The 13,879-nt window shown below is 39.6% G+C and overlaps 1 pseudogene; it reads left to right on the top strand.

Moving 5' to 3' along the window:
- Nucleotides 1-420: 420 nt before the first annotated feature.
- On the top strand, nucleotides 421-13,126 carry LOC471784 (RNA-binding protein 15-like; annotated as a pseudogene).
- Nucleotides 13,127-13,879: the final 753 nt, after the last annotated feature.

The raw sequence follows: 13,879 nt of genomic DNA, 5'->3' as shown, positions 1-13,879 counted from the left end.
GAAAGGCAGCCATAAGTAGCTACTAGAAGGAGGTCAAAGGGGAACAGCATTTCTGTTTCTGTTCTGCCACGTGGACCATCACGGCCTGCCCAATCACCACCGAGATTGGTATCAGCAGCCTAAGCTACAGGTGTCAGGAGGGTGCTACAAGTGCGGTACCAAAGCCCTGCAGGAAGGAGGAGGAATGAAAGGCAGGCGTGTGCAAACCAGTATCCTGGGCATTCACTGCTGTACTACTCCCATTCCAAACCCCCAGGGAACGCGAATGAAATCTATGCAGACTGCTTTTAGAGAGTTTAAATATGAAACATGGACTACACACATTCTGTCCGGAATCGGTTCCTTCCAGTGAGTTCTTGGTCTCACTGACTTCAAAAATGAAGCTTCGGACCCTCGCAATGAGTGTTACAGTTCTTAAAGATGGTGTGTCCGAAGTTTGTTCCTTCAGATGCTCAGATGTGTCCGGAGTTTCTTCCTTCTGATGGATTTGTGGTCTCGCTAACCTCAAGAATGAAGCTGCAGACCTTCGCCGTGTTGCAGCTCTTAAAGGTGGCGCATCCAGAGGTGTTCATTCCTTCTGGTGGGTTCGTGATCTTGCTGGCTTCAGGAGTGAAGCTGCAGACCTTCACAGTGAGTGTTACACTTCATAAAGGTAGTGCAGACCCAAAGAGGGAGCAGCAGCAAGATTTATTGTGAAGACCAAAAGAACAAAGCTTCCACAGCGTGGAAAGGTACCTGAGCGGTTTGCTGCTGCTGGCTCCGGTGGCCAGCTTTTATTCCCTTATTTGGTGCCGCCCATGTCCTGCTGATTGGTCCATTTTACAGAGTGCTGATTGGTCCATTTTACAGAGTGCTGATTGGTGCGTTTTTACAGAGTGCTGATTGGTGCGTTTACAAACCTTTAGCTAGACACAGAGTGCTGATTGGTGCGTTTTTACAGAGTGCTGATTAGTGTATTTACAAACCTTTAGCTAGACACAGAGCACTGATTGGTGCGTTTACAATCCTTTAGCTAGACAGAAAAGTTCTCCAAGTTCCCACCTGACCCAGCAGCCCAGGTGGCTTCACCTCTCAACATGATTTGGCCATGGTGGGAAAATTGGGATAATCACCATCAGTTCTTCAGGCCCCGAGGTTCTATCCCCTGGGCAGTTTCCAAAGTTTTAATTCATTTGGAGGTACATAAACTGCAGGCTGGGATTTAGCCCTTTTCCAACACATAGCCGTGGCTAGTAACTAATAATCCAGGAGGAAGAGTTTTCAAGACAACATAATCAAAGAGCCATATAAAGAATACAACTATCACATAAGAAAGACAACAAACTCAACAACATAAGCCATCTAAATTAGGATTATGAGAAGAGGTGGACCAAGAAATTAATATAGTGATGATAAATATATGAAGAGGTTAAGGCTGATAATCAGCAATATGAAGCAAGAATGAGAAAACATAAAAAAGGACCAAGTTGAATATTAAGGATGGGATATATAACAGTTGAAGTAAATAAAACAATGAATAAGGTATATAGCCAAGTGGATAAAGGTGATGAATAAAGCAGTGAGTTGGAAGAACAGATGGAGAAGCTCTCTTAGAGGTCAGCAAGAAAGGGTGAAGAGACAGGAAATGTAAAAGAAAGCTAGGAGATGTGGAGTGTGGAAGGAGAGTGCAAATACTTGTGAGCAGTGGCTTTGTAATGTGTCAATGTGACTAGACTGAACTGTGCTTCCTAAAATTCCCTTTCCTGTATATTTCTAATTAGGGTGGGCCACAAGAGAGAACCCTGTGAAAGGTTTGCTGGGCATTAGCCCTTGTCTGCCAGCTCTCCTTCTTTGTGGGAAGCATCAGTGGAGCCTCCAGCTTCCCCACTAAGCTTCTCTGACTCTGGGCCAGGTGTGTGCTTGGCAACTATGATGCAGGACTCCGGTTTCTGCAATAAACAAACATGCACAATCAAAGTTAAAGGCAATAATCACTAATACAAATTGTAGTCTGTCCTCGTGGGCTCCAGTTTGTGGGTTCCAGCTTGTTCTTGCTCACCTCCACTTTACTTCACCTCCCCTTCCCAACTGTCTGCTCTGTATTTCAAAGCTCTAGCATTGGAAGTACAGATAATCTTCTTACAGAGGCTGCTTGACCAGCTCTTACAATTTCATTAGGTCAAATCCCTGCGATGTATATATTCCCATTCACCATTCCTATCATATTGATATTGTCTCAAATTTTAATTATAAGTTGTTTTAGATAAATTGTAGGTATGGTTTTTTTCTCACTTTAGTGAGGATATACAAACTTTACCGAGGAATTTTATCACCTTTACCATATTTCTTAAATATTAAGGATTGCTTCAAACATGTTTTCAGTATGTATCTTTTTGTGGCGAAACTTCATTCTTGGTCTTATCTAAAGCATATATATTAGGCCATCATAGTTGAAAGACAATTTGGCTGGATATACAATTCTAGGTTCAAATTTATTTTCCTTTGAGACAGGATCCCACTCTGTTACTCAGGCTGGAGTGCAGTCGCACGATCACAGCTCACTGCAGCCTCCACCTCCTCAGGGTTAAGGTGATCCTCCCACCTCAGCTTCCAAAGTAGCTGGTACTATAGGAATGCACCACCATGCCTGGCTAATTTTTATATTTTTTGTGGAGACAGGGTTTTGCCATGTTGCCCAGGCTGGTCTGGAACTCCTGGGCTCAAGCAATTCACTTGCCTCCACCTCCCGAAGTGCTGGGATTACAGACATGAGCCACTGTGCCTGACCTTTCCTTTGATATTTAAAAAACATTTTTTTCCCTTTTGTCATCTTCTGTGTACTGTTCAAATCTTATTTTTGTTCTAATTGCTGATCTCTTCACTATCTCTGGAAGTTTTTTTAATTCTTTCCTTATCTTTGATGTTCTTAAATTCTATTGTGATGTTTCCAGGTTTAGACTTTTTCCCATCTCTTATTTTTCTCTCTTTCTGAAGCTGGGTATAATAGGGTTCATTCAGAGAAGCAGATCCATTAGGATATATTTCTGCAAGTTAATATATATGCATTCATATATATAAATATGAACAATAACTAATATATATACACGAGTCCACTAAATTGTCCAGTTAGGATGAATATACAGACATTGATAAATTTAAGAAATTAACAGGAATAAATAAATATGAGTAAGGGTCTTCAGGCTAGCCATAATGAAACCAAAATAGAATATATAATTTTCAAGCCAGTAGAAAACAAATGAAAGTGGAGTAAATTGAAAATATAAAATATGGAATAAATAATTCCTAATATAATAAAAATTACAATAAATATAAATGGTTTTAGTTCACAAATGAAAAGACAAATACTCTGTATGTTATTAAGAAGTAAAAATGAAATCCAAAAATATGTTTTCTATGACAAACATTCTTAAAACCAAAAGACATAATAAGTTTGAAAATGAAAGAGTGAAAGACAAAAAAAAAAAAAACAAAACCAGAAACCTAAAGAATTCCAGAATTGCATTCATAATAGCTGACAAAAGAGAATTTAATGTGGGGGGTAAATAAAACAACAGTGAGAAGATATAACCATTGCAAATATACATGTGCACCTAATAATAGGTTACACTAACTGTATAGTAGAGAAACAGATAAATCACTGGGAGTTTTTTTTAACACCCAACTATCAAAAATTTACTAAGCAGTATGTTGAGAGCCTCTTAGACTATCCACCTCTGCGTTGCTTTGCTGTTCGTGACATGAGACAGACAGTTGCCACGGGTGTCATCAAAGCAGTGGACAAGAAGGCTGCTGGAGTTGGCAAGGTCACCAAGTCTGCCCAGAAAGCCCAAATGAATATTACCCCTAATACCTGCAACCTCAGTCTTAATCAGTGGTGAAGGAATGGTCTCAGAACTGTTTGTTTCAATTGGCCATTTAAGTTTAATAGTAAAAGACTGGTTAATGAAAGCAATGCATCATAAAACCTTCAGAAGGAAAGGAGAATGTCTTGTGGACCACTTTGGTGTGTGTGTGTCTGTGTGTGTGGCAGTTTTAAGTTATTAGTTTTTAAAATTAGTACTTTTTAATGGAAACAACTTGACCACAGATCTCTCACAGAATTTTGAGACACATTAAAACAAATTTTAATGAGAAAAAAAGTACTAAGCAAAAATTAAACAGATTTTTATCTAAACATTATAATTAATAGACTCATACTATTAATTATATTGTTCAGATCTTTAATATGTATGTTCCAATGGTATGATTTATATATATATATATGCTACAATAGTTTATGCAACAACTAGCACATACATATTTTTAGAATCATGCACATATTTACACTAGTAGACTAGGTTTACAGAAAGTTCCAATAAACCCAGGGACAATATTATGCAGATTTTTTATTGAAACAAGATCTAACTCTGTCACCCAGGCTGGAGTGCAGGGACATGATCATAGATCATTGCAATCTCTAACTCCTGGGCTCAAGCCATCCCTACCACCTCAGTCTTCTGAATAGCTAGAACTACTACAGATGCACATCACCCCACCCAACTATTTTTCAAGAATTTTTTTGTACACACAGGGTCTTGCTATGTGCCCAGTCTGGTCTCAAACTCCTGGGCTCTAGGGATCCTCCCTCCTCTGCCTCCCAAAATGCTGGGATTACAGGCATGAGCCACTGCACCCAGACTTCATGCAGATTTTATCTTCTAAACATGAGATAATACAAGAAATTAATAATACAAAACTTTTACAAATGTCTCAAATTCTGAAGGTAACATATTGCTAAATAACTCACAGGTTAAAAATGAAATTATAATCAAAATGAGTAAATACCTAGAATTGAATGAACTTGGAAATACAAAATATATGGTACATAACTAAAGTATTATTTAGAAAGAACATTTATACCTTTAAATATGTTTATGAAGAAACAATAAAAGTTGAAACAAAGTATGCTAAGCATCCAACTCAAGAAGTTATAAAAAAGAACATCAAAGCAAACCCAAAGAAGAAAAAAGATATAATAAAGGAAACAATATAATACATTTTTTAAGTAGAAGAGATTTATAAAACTAAAAAGCTCTATTTTTGAAAAGATTGCTAAGATAAACTTTTGATAAAAGTGAATAAGGAGAAAAGGAGACAACAAAGGTAAATAAAACGCTGATCAAAAAATAAAGATAGGAAAATAATTACAGGTTTCAAAAGAGATAAAATAAATAAATTCCTGGAAAATATATAAAATGCCAAACTAACCCAAGAAGAAAAAGGAAACTTAAAATAGACTCACAAGGATTAAGGAAATTTAATTGGTAGTTAAATCTCCAAACCAAAGATCTCCAGGCCTGCCGGCATGCTTTCAAAATGAACTCTATCAAACTTGGTTTTTGTTGTTGTTGTTGTTGTTGTTTTGAGACAGGGTCTCGCTCTGTCACCCAGGCTGGAGTGTAGTAGCATGATTGTAGCTCACTGCAATCTTGAACTTCTGGGATTAAAGGATCTTCCTGCCATAGCCTCTGGAGTAGCTGGGACTACATACGGGTATGAGCTACCTCATGCCGGCCTCTATCAAACTTTCAAAAACTAATTCCTGTTTTATAAATTATTCCAGAAAATGCAAAAAAAAAAAAAAGAGTTTCAATTCATTTTATAAAGCTAATATAATCTCATTTTCCTTATTGCTTCTGGATTTTACCCATAGTTTAGAAACTTTTCCCAACTCACAGATTGTAGAGGACTTCATCCTACCTTCTCTAGAACTTGTGTGATTTCATTTTATTTTTACATTTATCTCTTAGAGCCATTTGAAATTTATTCCAGTATGTGCTATAAATAATAGGTCTGATATTCTCTATTCCCATGTAACTACACACAGCTCACAGGCGCCAATTGTTAAATTTTCAGGGATTTTGTGAGCTGATTGTTAAACATAGCCATTATTACAAAATAAATTATATCAACTTAAAATAAAATAAATCATGTTAGAAATGAAGCTAATAAATATTCACAACTTATCATTCATATTACTTTGATACATTTTACTACTATCAAGACTTCTGAGGTTATTTATATCTATCGTGTCCATACAATGGAAATACTATAAGCATGGAATGCTGCTATGCATCTTTTCCCAAGTCTTTATTTCATGATGCCATACTGATAGCATGAAATTGGCTATGGTGGGAGCATTTACATCACAAAAGTTAGTGATGCTAAAATCAGGGCTTAATTTATTATTTCATTGATTGTGTAGAACAAGGATCACTATGGCCAGTAGGCCAAATCCAGCCTGCCAGCTGTTTGTGTAAATAAAGTTTTACTGGAAGACAGCCACAGCTCTTTGTTCACTATCATCCATGGCTGCTTTTATGCTTTCATGGCAGTTGAATAGTTGCAACAGATACCATATGGACCAAAAAGCATAAAATATTTCCTATCTGGCCTTTACAGAAAACCCTAGTCTAGACTTTAAAAGATAACAGAGAAAATGTTAGCAGCATAGATTAATTTTAAAAGTGTATGATAGGCAGTCTCAGTATGAGGGCAGCTGAAGCAGCTGGCTCAATTAAGATGAGGCTTCTGCTACTTCTCCTGGTGGTGTCGGCAGTGGTGGCCAACCTGGGCAGCATGCCCAGCAAGAGATTAAAGATGCAATACACCACAGGGCCACCGCTCAAGTTCTAGATTTCTGTTTCCTAAGGTTACAGGTGGGTGTTTGAGGAGCACATGTGGGTTATTAGCCAGCAGTACCCAGACATCACACTGAAGGAGAGAATTACCTCCCTCAACCAATATATAGACACATAGCATCTTTCCTGACAGCCTTCAATCCATTACTAATAGTGTTAATAATTGTTGTCAAGGATCCTTTTGCTTTCTTTGGCATACAAGCTCCTAGCCTTCGGTGAAATACATAGCATAGATAAAAAACAATCACAACTTCTGGAAATCAAGGACACACTTAGAGAAATGCAAAATGAACTGGAAAGTCTCAGCAATAGAATCAGACAAGCAGAAGAAAGAACTTCAGAGCTCAAAGACAAGGTTTTTGAATTAACCCAATCCAACAAAGACAAAGAAAAAATAATTTAAAAAATGGACAAACCCTCCAAGAAATTTGGGATTATGTTAAATGACCAAACCTAAGATTAATTGGTGTTCCTGAGGAAGAAGAGAAATCTAAGTTGGAAAATATATTTAAGGGAATAATTGAGGAAAACTTCCCAACTTTGCTAGAAATCTAGATATCCAAATACAAGAAGCTCAAAGAACACCTGAGAAATTTATAGCAAAAAGATAATCACTTAGGCACATAGTCATCACGTTATCTAAAGTCAAGGCGAAGGAAAGAATCTTAAGAGGTATGAGGCAAAGCACCAGGTAACCTCTAAAGGAAAACCTAGCAGATTAACAGCAGATTTCTCAGCAGAAATCCTACAAGCTAGAAGAGATTGGGGCCCTATCTTCAGACTCCTTAAACAAAACCATTATCAGCCAAGAGTTTTGTGTCCCGCAGAACTAAGCTTCATAAATGAAGGAAAGATACAGTCTTTTTCTGACAAACAAATGCTGAGAGAATTCACCAGTATCAAGCCAACGCTACAAGAATGGCTAAAGGAGCTCTAAATCTTGAAACAAATCCTTGAAATACACTAAAATAGAACCTCCTTCAAGCATAAATCTCACAGTGCCTACAAAACAAAAACACAATTAAAAAAAAAACAGGTATTCAGGCAACAAACGACAAATAGCACCACGAATAGAACAGGACCTCACATCTCACTACTAAACGTTGAAAGAAAATGGCCTAAATGCTCCAGTTAAAAAATACAGAATGGCAGAATGGATAAGAATTCACCAACCAAGTAACTACTGTCTTTAAGAGACTCATCTAACACATAAGGACTCACATAAACTTAAGGTAAAGGGATAGAAATAGACATTTCATGCAAATGGACATCAAAAGCAAGCAGGAGTAGCTATTCTTATATTAGGCAAAATGAGCTTTAAAGCAATGGCAGTTAAAAAAAGACAAAGAGGGACATTATATAATGATGAAAGGACTTATCCAACAGGAAAGTTTCACAATTCTAAATATATATGCACCTAACACTGGAGCTCCCAAATTTATAAAACAATTCCTACTAGGCCTAAGAAATGAGATAGACAGCAACATAATAATAGTGGGTAACTTCAATACTCCACTGACAGCACTAGACAGGTCATCAAGACAGAAAGTCAACAAGGAAACAATGGATTTAAACTATACCCTAGAACAAATGGACTTAACAGATATTTACAGAACATTCTGCCCAGCAACTGCAGAATATACATTCTATTCATCAGCACATGGAACATTCTCCATGTTAGACCATATGATAGGCCACAAAACAAGTCTTAATACATTTAAGAAAACTGAAATTAAATCAAGTACTCTCTCAGACCACAGTGGAATAAAATTGGAAATCAACTCCAAAGGAACCCTCAAATACATGGAAATTAAATAACCTGCTCCTGAATGATCGTTGGGTCAACAATAAAATCAAGATGAAAATTTTAAAATTATTTGAACTGAATGATAATAGTGACACAACCTATCAAAACCTCTGGAATACAGCAAAGACCTTGCTAAGAGGAAAATTCATAGCATTAAATGTCTATATCAAAAAGTCTGAAAGAGCACAAATAGACAATCTAAGGTCACACCTCAAGGAAAGAAACAAACAAGAATGAGCCAAACCCAAACCCTGCAGAAGAAAATAAATAACAAAGATCAGAGCAGAATTAAATGAAATTAAAACCAAAAAATACAAAAGATAAATGAAACAAAAACCTGGTTCTTTGAAAAGATAAATAAAATTGGCCCGGTGCGGTGGCTTACGCCTGTAATCCCAGCACTTTGGGAGGCTGAGGTGGGTGGATCACGAGGTCAGGAGATCAAGACCATCCTGGCTAACACGGTGAAACCCCATCTCTACTAAAAATACAAAAAAATTTAGCCAGGTGTGGTGTCGGGCTCCTGTGGTCCCAGCTACTCAGGAGGCTGAGGCAGGAGAATGGCGTGAACCTGGGAGGTAGAGCTTGCAGTGAGCCGAGATCGCGCCATTGCACTCCAGCCTGGGCGACAGAGCAAGACTCCATCTCAAAAAAGAAAAAAGAAAAGAAAAGATAAATAAAATTGATAGACCACTAGTGAGATTAACCAAGAAAAGAAGAGAGAAGATCCAAATAAGCTCAATTAGAAATGAAACAGGAGATATTACTACTGATACCAGAGAAATACAAAAGATTATTCAAGGCTAGTATGAACAGCTTTACACACATAAACTAGAAAACCTAGAGGAAATGGGTAAATTCCTGGAAATATGCAATCCCCCTAGATTAAAACAGGAAGAAATAGAAATGCTATTCTATTCTAAAACCAATAACAAGCAGCAAGATTGAAATGGTAATTTTAAAAACCTCCAACAAAAAAAGTCCAGGATCAAATGGATTCACAGTTGAATTCTTTCAGACATTCAAAGAATTTGTACCAATCCTATTGATATTATTCCACAAGATAAAGAGGGAATCCTCTTTAAGTCATTCTATGAAGCCGGTATCACTCTAATACAAAAATCAGGAAAGGACATAGCAAAAAAAGAAAGCTACAGACCAATATCCCTGATGAATACAAATGCAAAAATCCTTAACAAACTATTAGCTAACCAAATCCATCAGAATATCAAAAAGATAATCCACCATGATCAAGTGGGTTTCATACCAAAGATAGTTTGACATAGGCAAGTCAATAAATGTGATACACTACATAAACAGAATTAAAACCAAAAATCACATTATCATCTCAATCAATGCAGAAAAAGCATTTGACAAAATCTAGCATTCCTTTATGATTAAAACCCTCAGCAAAATCAGCATAGAAGGGACATACCTTAACGTAATAAAAGTTATCTATGACAAACCCACAGCCGAAGTAATACTGAATGGGGAAAAGTTGATAGCATTCCCCCTGAGAACTGGAACAAGACAAGGATGTCCACTCTCACCACTTCTATTCAACATAGTACTGGAAGTCCTAGCCAGAGCAATTAGACAAGAGAAAGAAATAAAGGGCATCCAAATTGGTGAAGAGGAAGTCAAACTGTCGCTGTTTGCTGATGATATGATAGTATACCTAGAAAACCCTAAAGACTCCAACAGAAAGCTCCTAGAACTAATAAATGAATTCAGCAGTTTCAGGATACAAAATTAATGTACACAAATCAGTAGCTCTGCTATACACCAACAACAACCAAGCTGAGAATCAAATCAAGAACTCAACCCCCTTTACAATAGCTGCAAAAAAAAAAAAAAATAATAATAATAATAATAATAATAAATAACACTTTGGAATATACCTAACAAAGGAGATAAAAGACCTCTACAAGGAAAACTACAAAACACTGCTGAAAGAAACAAATCTGGAGGCATCACATTATCTGACTTCAAACTATACTATAAAGCCATAGTCACCAAAACAGCATGGTACTGGTAGAAAAATGAGAGCAGCAGTAGAAAGACCAATAGTGGCAGCAGGTGGCAACAGAGTCTCCACCTGGACAAGTCCAGCAGCTGAAGTGGCAGTCACGAGTATGACACTAGTGGGGGCAACTACAGTGGCGTCTTGCATAGTTATAGCTTCCCAGCACCAAAAATTACTCGGGCAGGGCGAGTCGCGCAGCAGCTCCTGGGGTGGAGGGGTGGAGGGGTGGAGTCGCTTTCCTCTGGGGCCACCTCTTCAGCTCTTGTCCTAGCTGAGTGAGGAAGCGGTGGAGGATGGCCTGTTTCATGAGTTCAAAGGCTTCAGGGATGTAAGGGTCAAAATCAATTACCTGTCTGGTTCTGGCAGTGGAGATGAGCTGGTAGTCTTTGTGAACTTCCCACAGCCAGAGGACGCGCGGGTGGCCAAGCACGCAGAGGCAGCCTGGTGCTCTCTGACTTGCCTCTGAAGACAGAAGCTGTGCATGGGAGCAGGCACCACAGCTGCTCCCCTTTAGACAAAGATATTTATCCTCCATCAGCCAGTGTGGTGGGAGCCTCTGTAGGTGGTCACCCGCACTCCCCTGCAGGTGGTGGAGGCCAGAGATCACTTTCCCCTGGTGGTGCGGCTTTGGGATACAGAGACTAGGTCTGCAGCAGATGGCTCTTGGCTGCCTACCCTCTCCACCTCTGCCACCATTGCCTGGAGAGCTGGAAAGAAAAGGAGACTATCTGTTCTATGAGAGAGTGCCCCCAGCATACAGTCTTAAACCAAGGGAGGGAGCTGAAGCAGATGCTGCTCCTTTCAGAAAAGTGGATGAGATGTCACCCAAGGATCATCATAGAACTAACCAGATGCTTTTCTTGGGCAACCTAGACACAACTGTAACAGAGAGTGACATAAGAAGGGCATTTGATCGCTTTGGAGTCATCACAGAAGTAGATATCAAGAGCCCTTTTCTTGGCCAGAGCAGTAATTACGGCTTTCTCAAATTTGAGAACCTAGATATGTCCCACAGGGCCAAATTAGCAATGTTCAGCAAAATTATAATTTGGAATCCTATCAAAATTGGTTATGGTAAAGCTACACACACCACCCGCCTCTGGGTGGGTGGCCTGAAACCTTGGATGCCTCTTGCTGCCCTGACATGAGAGTTTGACCAACTTGGCACCATACACCCCACAGACTACAGAAAGGTGATAGTTGGGTGTATATCCAGTATGAAAGCCTGGATGCAGTGCACGCTGCCTGGACCCATATGCAGGACTTCCCACTTGGTGGCCCAGATCACCACCTTAGAGTAGACTTTGCAGACACCAAACGTCGTTACCAGCAACAATATATGCAGCCTCTGCCCTTGACTCATTATGAGCTGGTGACAGATGCTTTTGGACATCAAGCCCTTGACCCTTTGAGGGGTGCTTAGGATAGGACACCACCCTTACTATACAGAGATTGTGATAGAGACCTTTATCCTGATTCAGATTGGGTGCCACCCCCACCCCCAATCGGAGAAGGCGGCACTGGGACTGCAGCTACTGCTGTGCCTGCTTACGAGCCACTGAATAGCCTGGATCACAGGCGGGATAGTTGTTGGTCTTTGGACAGGGACAGAGGTGATCAAGATCTGCCCAGCAGCAGAGACCAGCCTGGTAAGCAAAAGCTGCCTGAGGAGAGTGGAGGACGGCATCTCGATAGGTCTCCTGAGAGTGACTGCCCACAAAAATGTCACTGCGCTCCTTCTTCTGACCACAGTCCAGAATTGAGCAGTAGCCAGGATCCTTACAACAGCAACAATAATCCATCTTCCCGTCTTCTCTTGGAAAGGCCCTCTCCAATCAGAGACGGATGAGGTAGTTTGGAGAAGAGCCAGGATGACAAGCGAGACCATAAAAACTCTGCCTCAGCTGAGTGGATAGGAAGCACCACTGAGGGGAAAAACCTTCTGAAAAAAGAAGACCACACTGATGGGAGTGGACCTAGCACAAACACTGCTTCCTGGAAGCTGAAGTCTCTTCCCAGAAACAGGATGAGGGGACAGCCCCTGTGGCAGCAGCCTCTCCCAAACTCTGTTTGGCCTGGCAGGGCATGCTTCTACTGAAGAACAGCAACTTTCCTTCCAACATTCCAACATGCAGTTGTTGCAGGGTGACCTGCAAGTGGCTAGCAGTCTTTTTGTGGAGGGCCAAAGTGGCCCAGCTCAGGATCACTCAGTGTCTCTGTTTAGACCAGCCCAAGTTGGATGAAGTAACTCGATGCATCAAAGTAGCAGGGCCTAATGGTTATGCCATTCTTCTGGCTGTGCCTGGAAGTTCTGACAGCCGGTCCTCCTCTTCCTCAGACACTGTCACTTCTACTAAGAGGCTGCTTAGGAGCCTTGTGTCCTATTTAAAGCAAAAGCAGGTACCCAGGGTGATCAGCCTGGTGAGGGGGGCACAACAAAGACAAGGAAAACGCCGGGATCCTTCTTGCCTTCCCACCTTGTGAGCTCTCCCACCAATTCCTGGATTCCAAGGCACTGGCTAAATCTGAAGAAGATTACCTGGTCATGATTATTGTCCATGCAAAACTGGTTGAACAGCAGATGGAGATGTGGAATTCAAAGCTCTAATGGACCTTTTTGAAGAGAAATTGTGGCTTATGTGGAATTTACGTGGCCCTCTGATGGAAGAAAGGTAATCTATTTAGTATTTGTGCATTTCACTAAAATGGCAGCTTAAAGTTTTGTATCTGCCATTGTGATGCCAATGCCAGTGTTTTAAGTGGGGAAAAAAATGACCTGTTTGCTTTGTGCTATGTACATAAGATTTCTAGAAGAGTAAAGAAAAACCTTTTTGATGGCTCACACAGCTTAAGAGTAGCTGTCTCTCAAACATGCACTCACAGTTGAGCTGCTTTTGTTTTATTCTAAATAAATTGTTTCTTTTGAAGAAAAAAAAGAAGTAGGCACACAGACCAATGGAACAGACTAGAGAACCCAAAATAAAGCCAAATACTTACAGCCAACTGATCTTTGAGAAAGCAAACAAAAACATAAAGTGGGGAAAGGACACCCGATTCAACAATTGGTGCTGGGATAATTGGCAAGCTACATGTAAGAGAATGAAACAGGATCCTTATCTCTCACCTTATACAAAAATCAACCAAGATGGATCAAGAACTTAAATCTGAGACCTGAAACCATAAAAATTCTAGACAATAACATCAGAAAAACACTTCTAAACATTGGCTTAGGCAAAGATTTCATGACCAAGAACCCAAAAGCAAATGCAACAAAAACAAAGATAAATAGGTGGGACTTAATTAAACTAAAGAGTTTTTGCATTGCAAAAGAAACAATCAGCAGAATAAACAGACAACCCACAGAGT

The sequence above is a fragment of the Pan troglodytes genome, chromosome 4, assembly GCF_028858775.2.
Source record: "Pan troglodytes isolate AG18354 chromosome 4, NHGRI_mPanTro3-v2.0_pri, whole genome shotgun sequence".
Lineage (NCBI taxonomy): Eukaryota > Metazoa > Chordata > Mammalia > Primates > Hominidae > Pan > Pan troglodytes.
This window is presented reverse-complemented; position numbering and strand designations above follow the sequence as displayed.